The sequence below is a fragment of the Benincasa hispida genome, chromosome 2 (genome assembly GCF_027475165.1).
Source record: "Benincasa hispida cultivar pf3 chromosome 2, pf3_genome.v1.1, whole genome shotgun sequence".
Classification (NCBI taxonomy): domain Eukaryota; kingdom Viridiplantae; phylum Streptophyta; class Magnoliopsida; order Cucurbitales; family Cucurbitaceae; genus Benincasa; species Benincasa hispida.
The window spans coordinates 42,131,563-42,133,730 of NC_143479.1; the positions used below are offsets into that span (position 1 = coordinate 42,131,563).

Consider the following 2,168-nt stretch of genomic DNA (forward strand, 5'->3'; position numbering starts at 1 on the left):
CTTTTGTTGACTTCCCAAAAACGTCAACGAAGATTATAGTCAACGGCCAAAAAATATCAACAAAGCAAAGGTCATGTATTGAAAAATGTAAACAAAGACGGTTTCAATGACAACCACAAAAAGTAAACTAAAAGTACTTATTGACTTCTTTTGCCATCAATTATATAAAAAAACCGTATAACTATAGTCTCTTTGTTGACACTTTTTGAATGTCAACGTAAAATAATATTGACATTTTTTTTTTTTTTTTTTTTTTTGCCATCAATAGTTCTCAAAAACCGTCGAACATATAGTAAATCATTCAAACATCCGGCTACATAAACCTGTAACCAAACTCAAGCTACACAACTCCCCAAAATCTACCACACTACTTTAGGATGCTGAACATTCATGCCAAACTCCCCCTAATAGTATTAACATATTTGGCTTAAAATGATATGCACCTATAGAAAATAAATCCATTATAAAAAAAGAAAAAAAAAACGTCATAATACCAACCACTAACAAGTAACAACTTTAATGGTAAAAGAAAACACATTTTAAATACACATTATTAATAATCATTTTATTATTTAATCTATTAGAGCATAACTTAATCGCATGTATTTTTGATCAAGATGGCAGAGATGATCCAACTTCATATATGATTGAAATATTAAAAAAAAAAAAAAAAAAAAAAAAAAAAAAAAAAAAAAAAAAAAAAAACTTGAATTAAAAAAAATACACTAAGGAATTAATTGTGACGTTTAAATGCAAATTGATATAAACATCAAAGACAAGATCATATATTTACCCTAGCTAGAAACTTTTAAGACAAAACAAGATGGCATTATGCATTTGAAAGCAGTTGCTGCTCGTCCACTCCTCCGGCGTGGTGTTGAGGGGCGGTGGCATGACGACGATGCCAACACCTCAGCCTTTCTACCCGTCTTTCGTACCTCTTTGATGACTATCTTACGATCCACGTAACCCAACACTGTGATCTTGTTTAGAGCTCTATTCGTTTCCACACATTTTACTCCTATTTGTTCATATCATTTTATACTCAAATCAATCTATTTTATTAATGCCTTTTAAACTTCTAAAATTTTCATTCTTTCTTATAATGTGTCTTGTTTTAGGACTTAAATGGTGCTTAAAAAGTTATTCTAATGCTTCTCATTAATCTTTCATTCATGATTATAGCATAAATTGCTTTAGAATAGGGAAACTTTACCTTTATAAGCAATTTTTGACATAAAAGTTAGATTTTTGTTAAATTTTTTGAGTTTTGAATGACATATTCAATTGTCAATATTTGTGCACTAATCAAACTTAATTTAAATCAAAAATTAAATATGAGGTAAAAATTGCAACACCACCCGAACATCTCAACTACTTAAATTAAACCTCTAAAATTAGATAGTTATATACCACTCAAATACTTAAACTAATCATTTTATGGATAGAAATTCTAAACTTTCCTAAGTAAATCAATTTAAACCACATGTTATAATTTGGTTACTTTCACTCTTTAAATTTTTCAATTAATATAACATTATGGAATCAAATGAATAGTAGCATTTTTCATTAATACGAATGCTTTTCGTAATCTTTTATGTACAACTTTCTCTTCAAATATAGGGATTAATGAAATATTATGAAGATAGACTAAAATCAAATGAATACTTGCCCTTTTTTCTATTATTATTATTAATAATGGGTGTTTTTAGTTGTGTCCCATTTTTCTAAATTTGTATTTAGGAAGAATAATGTCATAAATTTTTTTACTAACTTTATAGGCTTTTGACGAGAAGAATTTTATTAAGTGATTTTGAGTTGATTTTAAATATAGAAATCGAGTGAAAATAATAGTAAATCAGAAAAAGAAATCCAACCTTTGATTTTGCAAAGAGTTTTCCGAATCGAATTTTCGCATGACTTGCAATGCAAGCAAACCTTTAAATCAACAACCTATTCGTCAAATTCAACACCAATTAAAACGGTGGCCGAATATTAAATCCATGCAGTATAATTAACAAAAATAAGAAAACAAAAAGACACAAGATTAGTTTCAGAATATCAAACCTCCATGGAAATGGAAATGGGGGATGAAGATGAACAGTGGAATCGGAGAAGACGATGGACAAAGCTTGTGCGTTGAATTTGAATATAAAGGAAGAATTAAT

General features: G+C 28.5%; 1 long non-coding RNA gene across 1 annotated transcript; it reads right to left on the minus strand.

Annotated features, from left to right (window-relative positions):
• Nucleotides 1-893: 893 nt before the first annotated feature.
• On the minus strand, nt 894-2,168 carry LOC120069154 (uncharacterized). The gene is made up of 3 exons (XR_016527963.1): nt 2,068-2,168; nt 1,878-1,953; nt 894-1,021 (listed from the first exon to the last, which is right to left on the minus strand). It is a non-coding gene; the product is annotated as an uncharacterized LOC120069154 (long non-coding RNA).